Here is a 16,728-nt window from a genome sequence, read left to right as displayed (position 1 = left end):
GAATGGGAAGTGGCTGTAGTAGTCCGGAGGGTGCCTGGTGAGAGGCCTTGCTGCGGGCGCATACCGTGCAGGCCGGTACGAACTCCCTGACGTCGTTCCTCATGGTGGGCCACCAGAACCAACGAGCCAGGAAGGAGAAGGTGCGGTGGACCCCGGGGTGGCAGGCAAACCGGCTGGTATGGCCCCATTGGAGAACCCGGGACCGGACTGAGTCGGGGACGAAGAGGTGACGAAAAGGTACGTTGCTTGGAGCGGGATGGAAACGTAAGGCACGCTTGACCACGGTCTCGATGCCCCAGGTGACCACTCCCACCACCCTGACCTGGGAGGATGGGAGTCGGATCCTCAGTGGTTGGATCCCCCTTGGAGTGTAACCGGGACAGAGAGTCGGCCTTCGTGTTGCGGGACCCAGGGCGAAAGGTCAAAGAGAAGTAGAACCGACTGAGGAAGCTGGCCCACCTTGCTTGCCGGCCGTTGAGGCGCTTGGATGCGCGGATGTACATCAAGTTCTTATGGTCTGTCCAGATGATGAACGGTTCCTTGGCCCCCTCCAGCCAATGACGCCACTCCTCCAAGGCAGCCACCACTGCCAGCAGCTCCCGATTTCCAATGTCATAGTTCCTCTCAGCAGGAAGGAAACAACAAGAGTAGAAGGCGCACGGATGGACCTTCTGGTCCGTCGCCGACCGCTGAGACAGGATAGCCCCTAGTTCAGTATCCGAGGCGTCCACCTCCACAATGAACTGCTTCTTTGGGTCTGGGTGGAGCAAGACCGGGGCGGTGGTGAATCTGTTCTTGAGGGAACGGAACGCAGCGCAGGCCGCTGGAGACCAGTCAAACGGCAGGGAGGGGGAGGTTAGCTTGGTAAGTGGTTCCGCCACTTGGCTGTAGTTCCGGATGAACCTCAGGTAAAAGTTTGCAAAACCGAGGAAGCTTTGTAGCTCCTTCCGAGAAGAGGGCTCCGGCCACTCTACCACAGCCTGGATCTTGCGGGGGTCAGCTCGGGTCTGGCCACTCTCCACGATGAAGCCAAGGTAATCGACGGAATTGGAGTGAAAACAGCACTTCTCTGCCTTAACGAAGAGCCGGTTGTGGAGAAGGCGCCCAAGTACTTGGCGGACATGATGGACATGTTCCTCGAGAGTCTTGGAGAAGATGAGGATGTCGTCAAGGTAGACCACCACAAACTCCTTGAGCATGTCACGGAGGACGTTGTTCATGAGCGCCTGGAATACCGCCGGAGCGTTGGTGAGGCCGAACGGCATTACCAGATACTCATAATGACCCCTGGGAGTCTTGAAGGCGGTCTTCCACTCGTCGCCCTCCCGGATACGGACCAGATGGTAGGCACTCCGGAGGTCCAGTTTAGTGAAGATGGTAGCCTGGGTGAGGGGCTCGAAGGTGGAGTTCATGAGAGGAAGAGGATACTTGTTCTTGATGGTGATCTCGTTGAGTTGGCGATAGTCAATGCAGGGCCGGAGATCTCCGTCCTTCTTCTTAACAAAAAAGAAGCCGGCCGCCACCGGGGAGGACGAGGGCCGAATGAGGCCTGCTGTCAAGGTCTCAGACATGTACTCCTCCATCGCTGCCTTCTCAGGGACGGTCAGACTGTAGAGGTGGCTGCCGGGAAGGGGAGCCCCAGAGCGGTCGTAAGGCCGATGAGGAGGAAGGGCCTGAGCCCGGGACTTGCTGAAAACCTCCCCCAGGTCGTGGTAATCAGGGGGGATAGTTGAGAGGTCTGGGGGCGGCACACTAGGGGAACTCCGGGGAGACGGACTGGACGCAGCCTGAAGACACTGGGCATGACAGGAGGAGCTCCACCTCATGATGGTGCCGGAGGACCAGGCGATGTGGGGCTCATGCAGCGTGAGCCAGGGACGACCCAGAACTACTGGGACTGAAGGGGACCTGGTAATAAAGAACTGGAGTCTCTCAACGTGATTACCAGCAATGGTGAGGAGGACAGGACAGGTGCGTTGAGTGATGTCGGCCAGGCAGTGCTGATCCAACGCGAAGACCTCCAAGGGCCTCTCGAGGTTCTCAAGTGGAATGTTGGCCTGGGTCAACGAGTGCACCCACCGTCGCCCGCTGGTCCGCCCAGGCCAGGGTGACGCTCGTCAGATGGTTAGGTGGTGCATGGGTCTGGGAACAGGAAAAACGGCTCACTAGGATCTCCCGGGGTCCCAACAAGCCTAGTCTTTTGGCCGGGTAGGACAATTGTAGATAAGGTGTCCATCAAGGCCGCAGTAGAGGCAAAGGCCGGACCTGAGCCGGGACTCCCATTCGGCCGGGCTAAGGTGTGTGCGTCCCAGCTGCATGGGTTTCTCCCTGGTCATAGGCCGGGAAGTGAAGCGACCACCAGTCGCGGAGGAGGCAGGACGAGCAGCAGTCCAGCCATGAGTGCGGGAGGTCTGGGGAACGGCTGGTGGTCCCAGTCTGGCTCGCTCGCGCCTTCTCTCCCGGAGGCGTCCGTCGATGCGGATGGCGAGGCTGATTAGGGCCTCGAGCGAATCGGGCTCCTCCCGGGTGGCGAGCTGGTCGCTCACAGCGTCGTTGAGCCCCTTCAGAAAAGTGAGATGAAGCGCCCGGTCATTCCAACCACTCTCGGTTGCGGCCAGTCTGAACTCCAGCGCGTAGTCGGTGACACTGCCACTGCCCTGCTGGAAGGTGCCCAACCGGGCTCCAGGATCCTGGCCACGAGTTGGGTGGTGGAAAACCCTTCGGAGCTCTGCCACAAAATCTGTGTATGAAAAACAGAAGTCAGCCCTCATGGACCAGGAAGCAGTAACCCACTGTGCTGCTCGGCCTGTGAGCAGGTTAGTCATGTAAGCCACCTGGGCTCCCTCTGTCGTAAATCTGCTGGGTTGATGAATGAAAACTAACTCACATTGCATGATGAACGTGGCACAGTCCTCGAAGTTTCCGTCGAACAGTCGTGGGCTGGAGAGATGGGGCTCCCGAGGAGCGGGGTCGGGAGGTGCAGGGTTAGTCGCGGTGGCGGGTGGTGGTCCGGCTGGGACTCCTGCCACTGGTGGGGTTAAAAGCAGGGTGTTAAATGCTGCACTGAGGGTCTGCAGCTGGTGTAAAATCTCCGCCTGCTGACTACCCTTCGCAGTCTGCTGGGTGGTTAGAGTGTCTAGAGAAATCTGGATAGGCTGGACCTGGGCCCGGAGGTCCTGCACAGCAGCCACAGCCGCCTCTAGCTGTTGGGTGTGGTCGTTGGTCAGCTGGATCTGACCTGCCAAGGCTACTCTAACACCGTCTGTGTCGGCTGGGGTCGACATGGTCGGGTCGTAATGTTATGGTTTGTAAACAACCCCAACAGCACGACACAGACAGGTAGTTCAGAGTTAGCCAAAAACAATGGGCGTATTTATTTTACAAACAGAAATGAGCAAAAATAACGTAAATGCATTCGGGGGGAATGTCCTTTAGCAGAGTAGGGCTCTGCGGCTCTGCGGCTCTGCCCAGAGCAGAGTTGGCTCTGTGGCTCTGCGGCTCTGCAGCTTATTGATAGTCCACTTGTGGAGAAAAAGAAAATGGAGAATGTCATTAATAGAAACGTAGGGATTACGAGGCAGTCCAGTAACAAGGCAGAGTCCAGTACCAAAACAAAGCGACAATTCTAAGGAACACACAAAAAACAGATGAAGGTATTGAGTCCAGGAATAAAAATGAGGATATCAGAGCATCAAAAAACTCACCAAGGGCAAAGTGTAAATACGAGGCACGGGTCCACGGAGGCAGAGAGAGGTAACAGCGGCTACTTCCAAGGGCGTACTGGAGAAACACACAAGAGGAACAAGCAGTAGCTGCCGTGGAGACCAAAACGACCCGACACTGAATGTTCAGCAAACCGTGTATAAAAGGGCTCCCGTCGAGCTGATTGGAAACTCCTTTCAGGTGCGTGATGGTAATTGGCACCTGGAAGCGCGCAGTACTGGGCCAGCCCTCACAGTAATACTTAAATACAGACCGCATTGTACATGCAATTACACTGACCTTATCGTGTAACTTTGTATGCATCTGTACATAGAATATTTACCGGCTCCTACTGGTCCTTAACCCTTTCACTACCACACTACAGAAGGTTAACCCTTTACTATCACACTACAGATGCATGGTTAACCATCTGTAGTGTGATAGTAAAGGGTTCACCTTCTGTGTTGTCGTAGTGAAAGGGTGTGAAATGAGTGTGATGATGATGATGATGATGATGATGATGATGATGATGATGATGATGGTGATGGTGATGGTGATGATGATGATGATGATGATGATGATGATGATGATGATAAGTATGATGATGATAATAAGTGTGCTGATGATGAGGATGAGGATGATGATGATGATGATTATGATGACGATGATGACGATGATGATGATGATGATGATGATGATGATGATGATGATGATGGTGATGAGGAGGATGAGGATGATGATGGTGGTGATGATGATGATGATGATGATGGTGATGGTGATGGTGATGATGATGATGATGATGATGATGATGATGATAAGTATGATGATGATGATGATGATGATGATGATGATGATGATGATGATGATGATGATGATGATGATAAGGGTGATGATAAGGGTGATGATGATGAAGGTGCTGTCTGAAGTCCTCAGTTTCAGGGCAGTGCTGACACGCTGACATGATGTGGATGTTTCTTTGACTCATAAAGCCTCAGAAGGGTTTCATTACACATCAGCAGTCAGCAGTGTGTGTGTTGTCCAACCCTCACTCCAGCAAGCAAGCAAAGAACGATCTGCTCCAAGGAATGAATAAATATTTGATATTCCAGAGCCAGGCCACACCGACAGCAAGGCGCGCTGAAAGAGAGAGCGCACGCAAAGTTTAAATAAAGAGAAAAAAATATAAATTTATTTTATAAACGTCATGATTTCTTTGTTTGTTCTGGTCTCTCTGTTCATCGCTGCTTGACTACAAAGCCTCAACGTTCTGAACCGACAACGAGGAGAAGAAGGAGAAACGTTGTATGACGATGACTAGAGACAAAAGTACTCTGGTAAAAAATAAACATTCTCCATTCTACTTAAGTAAAAACACATGTAAATACAAATTCCATTGTCTGTGTAGCTCAAGATTGTTAATTGTCATATGCACAGTTAAACAGACAGTTTGCCATACAATGAAAATCTTACTTTGCTAGTCCGCCCTTCACACAAAATCACACAATACTTAACTTAAACATATTTAAATACAAGCGAGTGCTAGAAAATAAGGTAAAAATAGATAAATTAAATATACAAGGCACAGTGAGTAACATTGCATGTTCCGATCAGTATTTACATATAACTGGAGGTGACAGTGGGTCACAGCAGCAGTTAAAAAGTGTCTTTGGTGAATCATAGTTCGGGGGGGAAGGGTGACAGTGTGTTCACAGCAGTAATCAGGTCAGTGTCTGCCAAGGTGTGGGGGGGGGGGGGGGGGGGGGGGGTAGAAACTGTTTGTCAGTGTCGTTGTTCTGGCTTTCAGGCTCCTATATGACAGTGGGAGGAGCAAGGCACTGCCAGGGGCCACCCATACTATACCACCACACTATGCTACAGTTGATCTGTTTGTATAAAAGTACTTACTGTAGTTCCCTTCCACACTGACGCTTATTATTGTTCCAGTATGTTATTATTCCTCTATGAGTTCTGCTGTTATTCTTCTTCTAGTATGTGGCTTCTGCTGTTATCATTATTGCTGTTTGAGGGTGTCTGTGCTGTTATTATTATTCTACTATGAGAGTGTATGTGCTGTTGTTATTCTTCCAGCATGTGTCTGTGCTTTTATGTAGTATGATAGTATGTGTGTTATTATTCTTGCAGTATGACAGTATGTGTTATTATTCTTGCAGTATGACAGTATGTGTGTTATAGTATGTGGTATTATTCTTGCAGTATGACAGTATGTGTTATTATTCTTGCAGTATGACAGTATGTGTGTTATTATTCTTGCAGTATGACAGTATGTGTTATTATTCTTGCAGTATGACAGTATGTGTTATTACTCTTGAAGTATGACAGTATGTGTGTTATTATTCTTGCAGTATGACAGTATGTGTTATTACTCTTGCAGTATGACAGTATGTGTGTTATTATTCTTACAGTATGACAGTATGTGTTATTACTCTTGCAGTATGACAGTATGTGTGTTATTACTCTTACAGTATGACAGTATGTGTTATTACTCTTGCAGTATGACAGTATGTGTTATTATTCTTGCAGTATGACAGTATGTGTGTTATTACTCTTGCAGTATGACAGTATGTGTTATTATTCTTGCAGTATGACAGTATGTGTTATTATTCTTACAGTATGACAGTATGTGTTATTACTCTTGCAGTATGACAGTATGTGTTATTATTCTTACAGTATGACAGTATGTGTTATTACTCTTCCAGTATGACAGTATGTGTGTTATTATTCTTGCAGTATGACAGTATGTGTTATTATTCTTACAGTATGACAGTATGTGTTATTACTCTTGCAGTATGACAGTATGTGTTATTATTCTTACAGTATGACAGTATGTGTTATTACTCTTCCAGTATGACAGTATGTGTGTTATTATTCTTGCAGTATGACAGTATGTGTTATTATTCTTGCAGTATGACAGTATGCGTGTTATAGTATGTGTTATTATTCTTGCAGTATGACAGTATGTGTGTTATTATTCTTGCAGTATGACAGTATGTGTTATTATTCTTACAGTATGACAGTATGTGTTATTACTCTTGCAGTATGACAGTATGTGTGTTATTACTCTTCCAGTATGACAGTATGTGTTATTATTCTTACAGTATGACAGTATGTGTTATTACTCTTGCAGTATGACAGTATGTGTGTTATTACTCTTCCAGTATGACAGTATGTGTGTTATTATTCTTACAGTATGACAGTATGTGTTATTACTCTTGCAGTATGACAGTATGTGTGTTATTACTCTTCCAGTATGACAGTATGTGTGTTATTATTCTTGCAGTATGACAGTATGTGTGTTATTATTCTTTCAGTATGACAGTATGTGTGTTATTACTCTTCCAGTATGACAGTATGTGTGTTATTATTCTTGCAGTATGATAGTATGTGTGTTATTATTCTTACAGTATGGCAGTATGTGTGTTATTACTCTTGCAGTATGATAGTATGTGTGTTATTATTCTTACAGTATGACAGTATGTGCGTTATTACTCTTGCCGTAAGACAGTATGTGTGTTATTCCTCCTGCAGTATGACAGTATGTGTGTTATTACTCTTGCAGTATGACAGTATGTGTGTTATTATTCTTGCAGTATGACAGTATGTGTGTTATTACTCTTGCCGTAAGACAGTATGTGTGTTATTTAGGTATGGGTACCAAATTTGGTACTTTTAAGGGTACCGACCGAAACACGTCGGTACTACCGTGTATCGATTCACGTGAGATCCAACGGTGTCAATTTTTGGTAATGCAAAAAAAAATCATATGATGTCATGTTTTGTTTACCGCAAAACTAAACCGCACGTTAACGTCAACGACACGTGCACAATACATGTTTTCAAAATCTCTTTGGGTGTTTGCAATTCATGGGGAGTACATGTCCCTGATATCTTGCTACAGTGGGCAGGTTGTTGTTGAAAGTTTAGCTCAGTTTTCACCTCTACTCTGACATGGCTGTTAGCCTAGCCACAGAGCATCTTTAGAGGAGAGGCTCCGATTGAATCCGGGACACAGACATGCAGCCAATGGGACATTGATTCTGATCATGGTCACGAATGGATTCCAGCTTCATTTATTTACTACAGATGACAAACGTGTTGTTTCTTTTTGACATACTTGCGCCACACGGAACAACTCATCACTACAGCCCAGCATCATATTACTGTAGCCAGTCTCTTGAAACACCACTATCTCCAAACTTCCACTTCTCTCGAAACTTTCTTTTGTTATGTGCTCTCACTGCCGCAGTGGGTTTTCTTTTTAGCGGTCGGCTTACTCCTTCCATAGTTCCACATATTTGTAACCCATCAGGCACGTTGGAACTTTAAATCGGCAGGGGGTGCAGCCTTTCTGAGATTTTTTTTTCAGAGCGCCGTGAGAGGAACGTTCGTTGTTTAGAATGGCTTTGAAATAAGTTATTTCTAATGACCCTTTAACTGAAAATGACGTGAGACGTGAGGCAAACGAGAAGAACATAATAATTGTTTTATTTTGACTTTTCAAGCCTGAAGAAATAAAAACAAACAAACCTCACTTGAACTTCTGAATACCTCACTTGGCTCCATCTCCAAGTCTGTATGACAAATTTCTATGGGTTAGCTTCAATGTTAGATTGAATGCATCTCCTACAACAACTCTGTTGCGCCAAAATTAAGACGTTACACAGCTGATACCAATTGTATTATCAATGCACGGCTAATTAAGCTTTAAGGTCCCCCTATAGGGGGACCCTGCTTTTCTTTATCATAAATCGATCAATAGAGACCGTATTAGATCCCCAATTATCATATCATGGGGTATCATTGGAAAGCCACACTCATTGGCTACAACCCTGTGCAAAGATTTTCGAGATCACCAAATGATTGACGAAGCTATAGCCCCGGGAGTCGGGGGTGGTAATGTGTACTTTTGCATACTTTGGGGCATGCCTCACATATCGGCATGTAACTCGAGAACCGCTGAACGGATTTTGTCACCTGGAAGGGCAATCGACAGGCAACAAATAGGGCTTTAATTCTATCTATTTATTGTATTAAAAGAAATGCACACCGAGCCACTAGAGGTCGGCAAAGAATCGTCCACATGTTGGCCCTTGGATGTTAAGAGGTCAATGTTTTTAAATAATTTGTTTTTGTAGCCAAGAGTAAAGACCATAACCCTATCACAAACAGTAGTCAAAGTGTATATTTTCATTTTTACCGATGTTTTATATGTTTTATCGGAAATACAAATTTATCTGAAAATGCTAATTATCATAAAAACAGCAAGAAATAACTAAATCCAGATTCAACCCTGCCATTGGAAAGAGGAGCATTTCCCCTATCCATAGATGTATGATTTGGCCATAATAAGGTCAAGGTCAAATTCAAGGTCAAATGAATTTATAATTAAAGTCGATTATCATTAATTACTGTATCTACAAATCCTTCTGTTTAATCATCTTCCCGCTGTTCATTTGCTTAGATATTTTGTACACATGATCTCAATAAGGTGGTGAATGAGCTCAGTGAGCATTTATCAGAACATTTATCAATTTTTGATCATCATCATCAAAATCATAAATCATAATTAATCATAATTAATTTATTCATTTCAATTTACTCAGCCTAGTAACAGACACAATATTTCTGACACTGGAAATACATACCCCCAGGTCCCTAGATGTTCCTAGATACCAAGAACATGCAAATTGACCTTGCAGAAGTGGAGCAATCTTCCATTTACTTAGGCATGTACCTTTAGGCGAAATACGGCTTACAGCTTATCAGGTTAAAAGACCCGATGGAGGGGGCAGATTTAATGGACTAGTGTTATTACTCTTACAGTATGACAGTATGTGTGTTATTATTCTTGCAGTATGACAGTATGTGTTATGCTTCCAGAGGGCTGGACGTCCTTCTCTTCATCTCATGCTGGTTGTTTGTTTTCTTCTGCATCACTTCACCACTGGCGTCATGTCTACTACCTACCACACACACGCACGCATGCATATATACACACACACACACACACACACACACACACACACACACACACACACACACACACACACACACACACACACACACACACACACACACCCACGCACGCACACACACACACACTCACACACACTCACACACACACACACACACACACACACACACACACACCCACGCACGCACGCACACACACACACACACACTCACACACACACTCACACACACACACACACACACACACACACACACACACACACACACACACACACACACACACACACACACACACACACAGGGCCGCCTGGGAGAAATGCGAGGCCCTGTGCAAGATTGAGCCCCCCCCCCCCCCCCCCCCCCCCCCCCAAAAGGTAAAAAATAAAAAATAAAAAAAAATATATGTATATAGAGAGCTCCCGTTCTACAGTCTACAGTAGTGGCAGAATACCTGAGCACTGTGACTGAAGATCCTTGACTAGGTACAGACTCAGCGAGCACAGCCTAGCCATCGAGAAAGGCCGCCATAGGCAGACAGTGTGTGTTAGAAAGAGAGAGAGAGAGAGAGAGAGAGAGAGCATGTGTGTTTGTCGTGTGTGTGTGTGTTAGAGAGAGAGCATGTATGAGAGAGATAAGCAAAGATGAGCCCCTAAAGGATATTCAACTTTTAATGGAAGATCAAAACAGAAGGAAAAGATAACTTCACAAAGGCAACATGAATATACATAGATCCAAAAGGACAAAGATCAACACTTAAATCCAAAGAGAAGAGGGTCTATACCAGAGAAAACAAAGTAGCAAGGACTCGGAGCCAATGGCCGACATCAGCTAAATAGGCTAGCCAGGTACTGACACCAGGCCACACAGAGCTTTGGCCAACGGCCCAACGCTACCCAAGCTACACAAACGACCAAGACAATTCACACACAGCACATGTCGTATCTCCAAATGTTGTGAAGTAACATATGTTTTGCCTGGAAAAAAACATCGTTATTAACAAAACATTCGGGAGGGGAAGGAAGGAAGAGTGGGGTAATGTCATGACATCTCTTACCTGCACCAAGGAACGCAGGGCGAAAGGCCGCAACACAGGTCTCCACGTTGACGAAGGCCTCTCGCTGGCGGGACAAAAAGAAGCTATGGCCGGAGCCTTGTCATGGTGCAGGCCCGACTACATCTTCTGTCAAAGATGATGTCGTAGTCAGAGTGCCAGAACCCCCTGCTATTCTCACGGCTAATGTCAATGATCGTAGCACAAGCTAACAGCTAACTCTAGGCTAACTGATAGCATCAAACTAACGTTCCCAGCCGAGCGCAGCCGGCAGCTAACGTCGTAGCTAAACAGCTAACTGGCTAACAGTTAGCTCAACCCGGCTATCGCTAACCATTAGCTAACGCAGAAGCAAGCTATGCGGCTACCACTGAAAAACTGTACAACATGAGAAAAGCAATACAGGTGCTGACACCAGGCCACACACCATTAGCTACTAGTACTACAACAGCTAGTCGGCCAGTTTGGCTCCAGAGAGAGAGAGAGAGAGAGAGAGAGATATCCACGGCGGGAATAGAATAGAGTGCATTAAAAACTCACCAAACGTCCAAGAGGATGGAGACAACCGCGTGGAGTTGACGAAGTTCATCTGCCGAACGACCATCCTCTTCATCTTGGCATAACAATGCTGCACGCGCTGTCTCTAGGTAGCTAACGCTAGTTAGCCTTTAGCTAAGCTAGCTACTAGCCGACATCATCATGGCTATATCCCGACTGAACCACACTTAATATTATAACGTAGCTAAAGCTAAATAGCTGTCCCTGTCTTTAGCCGGGATGGCTAGCCTGACTGAACTGTCTAACATGCAACAACTTTCATCTTCAGTCCATCTGCCGAACGATGTCCTCTTCATCTTGGCTGGCATAACCTCCAATGCTGCACAGGCGAAATAGTCAGACGCTAGTGATGGGTCGGTCATGAGCGACTCGTTCATAAGAGCCGATTCATTGCCGTGAGCGTGAGTCGAATCGCTCACGTCTGGCAATGAGTCGGTTCACGCCCCCCCCCACCCCCCCCCCCCCCCCCGGCACGCACACAGACACACACAATGAACTCAACAGACGCTACCTTACCTGTAACTCCTCCCCTCATTGAAACCAATTCTGCTGCCTGCAGAGCCTCAGAGCCAGGAACGTGTCTAATGTGAAATATATAAGCATATAAGCAAAACTGGATTTTAGGTCTGTGATGAAAAAGGACCTCGCGGGAAGGGGGGCCTCGGAAAAAAAAAAAATAAAAAAAAAATATATTTTTTGTGCGAGGCCCCCCTTCCCGCGAGGCCCAATGCGACCGCACTGCTCGAACACCCCCTGAGGCGGCCCTGCACACACACACACACACACACACACACACACACACATACACACACACACACACACACACACACACACACACACACACACACACACACACACACACACACACACACACACACACACACACACACACACACACACACACACACACACACACGCGCGCACACACACACACACACACACACACACACACACACACACACACACACACACACACACACACACACACACACACACACACACACACACACACACACACACACACACACACACATCTTAACTCAATCAGCGCCGGAATCCTAGAGCATCTTTGTTCCTACCACGCCAACGCTCTAAAAGATAGGAATAAGTGGCAGTGTTTGCAGGGCTATATATATATTCTATATTATAGCTATGGATACAATACTATGGCCCATTTGACAATACCTATCTATCATTCAATATGTGAAAAATAAAAATGTTTTCATCAATACGTTTGCGTGTTATACCGTGGTGAATATGAGTAGCCTATAGTTTTAGAGTGATCCTGTCTAATCCCAGAAAACAACGATATGCAGCAAAACGTGAATTTCACTAAAAGCGTTGCCGTTTCTCGCCTGGACACGCTACTATTTCCAAATCAAATATATATAATAGGTATTAGGTTTCATCATGAATGCATGAAAGGGGGGGGGGGGGGGGGGGTCGTTTTTTTATGCTTTGATCGTCACCAACGGCATACGTTTTGGAGTAACATTACACACACATGTTGTGATCGAGGTGAAATAATGGTTGGATCAAAGCAGGATTGATATCATTTAATCCTTACCTTCACTAGGAGGTACTCCAAAAAGAATATTCCAATTGTCTGATCGCGAGTCCAAGTACCGGTGTCCATCGTGTCGCCAACATAATCCACCACAACAGATGCATCGGAGGCATTTGATGCTTCTCAATGGGATCGGGATACCCGCCCGCCTCGCCCGACAAAGATAAGTGGGCCCAGAGACATTTGATCGACGCACAGGCCAAGATATAATGTTTCAAAGGGTGCTCGATACTGCCACCTGGGTGGATGCGGCCGGTATTGCACTTTGGCATTCTCAGGATGATTCCCCATGTTAACCCAGAGTCTGTGTGCCTGTAATGAATGGAAATATCAAATAAAATAATTAACAATGAAAATCGAACTATACTCGGGTTTTCGGGGGCTCAACACATGGCGAGATAACCCAACTATCATAGGGTCTGGCGTCCAAAGAGTTAAAGTCATTTTGCAAACAGAATAAAGACACTTCTTCTTCTCACGTGTCTCACCTCTCATGTACTGGTCTCACCTCTCATGTACTGGTCTCACCTCTCATGTACTGGTCTCAGACCAGCCTCTCAAGACAGAAGCACACGGTTGTTTGACCGTGGGTCATTGTTTATGATCTTTTAGTCTAGGTTTTCAAAATAAAGGAACGAGGCAGAGGGTGTGTGCTATGAGGGTGAAAGAAGGGTGTTTCCTGTCCGCTGGTGACTCTCTGTCTGTGCAACAGCTCCTGAACCCCCCCCCCCCCCCGGTATGTGCAAATGAAAATATTGTCCCGAAAGTGAAATATCACTCCGAGACAGCGATCTAAAGTGCTGGTGGGAAAGCAGAACAGTAAGTCATTTAGCCAGAGCGTTTCCTGGCTTGTTATTTTAAATTGACGGTTTAGTGTGAACAGTTGTAGCATTGTGGAGCTCCGTACGAACACTCTGACAACTCACCCCCGACTGCCCCCCGCCCCCCTCTCTATATGGATTCCAAATGTGTGTCGGCAAGTGTGTACATAATGTGTGTGTGTATTCCCAAACGTGCACGTATATCTACACCTTGTGTGTTGGGGAGGTGAAGTCCTTTGCTTCTTGTGTGTGTGTGTGTGTGTGTGTGTGTGTGTGTGTGTGTGTGTGTGTGTGTGTGTGTGTGTGTGTGTGTGTGTGTGTGTGTGTGTGTGTGTGTGTGTGTGTGCGTGCGCGCGCGTGCGTGCGTGCGTGTGTGTGTGTGTGTGTGTGTGTGTGTGTGTGAATCAACCATTCTCTGGTCAAACGGCTGACTTGAAGTTCCCTTTCCCCCTCCTCTTCTTCCTCTTCACCCCCCCCCCCCCCCCCCCATCCCACATCCCCCCATCCATCTATCAGAAACATTTTGTCTCACTACTAACCGGCTCCCCCTAGTGGTGTAGAGAAGAACCACTGAAACCTTCTGGTTAACTGGCTGCAGCGCACGTCAGCATCCAGGTAGACTATTCTCTCTTCAAACAAACCGCCCTCCTGCCGACGACGTCAGGGGCAGAACTGAAAGACCAACCAGACACAGGCTTAGGTTTGACATTTACCAGCATGTGGTATAACAGAGTTAATTTCAAGGAACACGCCAACATTATGTGAAATGTGCTCACCGTCTTCTCCAGGGTCAGACGAGAAGATAGATACAAATTATTTCCTCTCTGTGCGTTCAGTAGAAAGCTATCCGGCTGCAAGCTAGCCTAGCTTAGCACTAATGAATGGAAGTGAATATGGACCGACTAGTCTAGCTGTTGGCCAAAACACCTTTCCCAGAGTTTCAAGCTAGGCTAGTGGTCCGTATCCGCCCGTGTGTGGTGTTCAGGTCTGTGGGAACCATTTACCATGTTTGCTAAAAGAGACATTATACAATAAATGTTTATTTATTTTTTACTCATTTTCTGTTAAGAACATGTAAAATAACACATTTTCATTGACTGCACACTGTTTATATTACATATGTGGTGGTGTTCTGGTCCACTGGACCCAAAAGTGTGTAAATTGCAGGTGAAAACAAGTATATATGGTAACAAATTTAAGAAAAAAGGTTCACTGTGACCCTTCACTGTCTGCCTCCACCTTGTTTCATTTATATTTCTCAAGATAAACGTGAATTATTCCATACATTTCTTGATTCTAATGGCTTTTATTTTTTTTACATACATCACATTTTATCACAAAACATAACTTGTATTGATAAATGTGATCTAGCAGAGGTAAATGGCAAATATTAACCATACTGTATCATGTATGCTGTCTAGATTGCTTGTAATTGAGATAAAGTTAACATCTGTTAAGTATTTCTACATTAATTGTTATGTCTTTATTGTTTTAATATCCAAATAATGTTGTGGGTTCACCAGACCTGTTATCATTGGGTGAGTAACAACAACACAACCAACACAAGGGTTAAATGAGAACACCACACAAGGGTTAAAGGAGAACACCACACAAGAGTTAAAGGAGAACACCACACAAGGGTTAAAGGAGAACACCACACAAGGGTTAAAGGAGAACACCACACAAGAGTTAAAGGAGAACACAACACAAGAGTTAAAGGAGAACACTACACAAGGGTTAAAGGAGAACACCACACAAGAGTTAAAGGAGAAGACCACACAAGGGTTAAAGGAGAACACCACACAAGGGTTAAAGGAGAACACCACACAAGGGTTAAATGAGAACACCACACAAGAGTTAAAGGAGAACACCACACAAGAGTTAAAGGAGAACACCACACAAGGGTTAAAGGAGAACACCACACAAGAGTTAAAGGAGAACACCAAACAAGGCTTAAAGGAGAACACCACACAAGCGTTAAAGGAGAACACCACACAAGGGTTAAAGGAGAACACCACACAAGGGTTAAAGGAGAACACCACACAAGGGTTAAAGAGAACACCACACAAGGGTTAAAGGAGAACACCACACAAGGGTTAAAGAGAACACCACACAAGGGTTAAAGAGAACACCACACAAGGGTTAAAGAGAACACCACACAAGGGTTAAAGAGAACACCACACAAGGGTTAAATGAGAACACCACACAAGGGTTAAAGAGAACACCACACAAGGGTTAAAGGAGAACACCACACAAGGGATAAAGGAGAACACCATACAAGAGTTAAAGGAGAACACCACACAAGGGTTAAAGGAGAACACCACACAAGGGTTAAAGGAGAACACCACACAAGGGTTAAAGGAGAACACCACACAAGGAAGAGTTAAAGGAGAATACCACACAGGAGTTAAAGGAGAACACCACACAAGGGTTAAAGGAGAACACCACACAAGGGTTAAAGGAGAACACCACACAAGGGTTAAAGGAGAACACGGAGAACACCACACAAGGGTTAAAAGAGAACACCACACAAGGGATAAAAGAGAACACCACACAAGGAAGGGTTAAAGGAGAACACCACACAAGGGTTAAAAGAGAACACCACACACGGAAGGGTTAAAGGAGAACACCACACAAGGGTTAAAGGAGAACACGGAGAACACCACACAAGGGTTAAAAGAGAACACCACACAAGGGATAAAAGAGAACACCACACAAGGAAGGGTTAAAGGAGAACACCACACAAGGGTTAAAAGAGAACACCACACAAGGAAGAGTTAAAGGAGAACACCACACAAGGGTTAAAAGAGAACACCACACAAGGAAGGGTTAAAGGAGAACACCACACAAGGGTTAAAAGAGAACACCACACAAGGAAGGGTTAAAGGAGAACACCACACAAGGGTTAAAGGAGAACACCACACAAGGAAGAGTTAAAGGAGAACACCACACAAGGGTTAAAAGAGAACACCACACAAGGAAGGGTTAAAGGAGAACACCACACAAGGGTTAAAAGAGAACACCACACAAGGAAGGGT

Source organism: Notolepis coatsorum (assembly GCF_963971535.1).
Source record: "Notolepis coatsorum genome assembly, chromosome: 9".
Taxonomy (NCBI): domain Eukaryota; kingdom Metazoa; phylum Chordata; class Actinopteri; order Aulopiformes; family Paralepididae; genus Notolepis; species Notolepis coatsorum.
The sequence above is the reverse complement of the archived record's forward strand: the minus strand, read 5'-3'. Positions refer to the sequence as shown.